We start from the raw sequence: 272 nt of genomic DNA, 5'->3' as shown, positions 1-272 counted from the left end.
TCAGCCTGGCAGTTCCGCTTGCCCTTGCAGGAGGAACTCTGCAATGCAGAAGTTGCCCATCTGCACCGAGCGGCCACGGAGGCTGCGGTTTGGGTGAGCCATCCTGCCCCGCAGAAGTCTTGCCATAGAGGAGTTATTAATATTCCTGTTGCCCACGTGCCACGCTGACTAGCTTCCAGGGATAAGTGCTCTTCTCACATGCCTGTGGAGAGAGGGGACTTCCCAGGCCTAATTCAATGCTTCCCAGTCCTGCTTTCTTACACACCAATCTC

Source organism: Pygoscelis adeliae, unplaced genomic scaffold (genome assembly GCF_000699105.1).
Source record: "Pygoscelis adeliae isolate BGI_AS28 unplaced genomic scaffold, ASM69910v1 Scaffold71, whole genome shotgun sequence".
Classification (NCBI taxonomy): domain Eukaryota; kingdom Metazoa; phylum Chordata; class Aves; order Sphenisciformes; family Spheniscidae; genus Pygoscelis; species Pygoscelis adeliae.
This window is presented reverse-complemented; position numbering follows the sequence as displayed.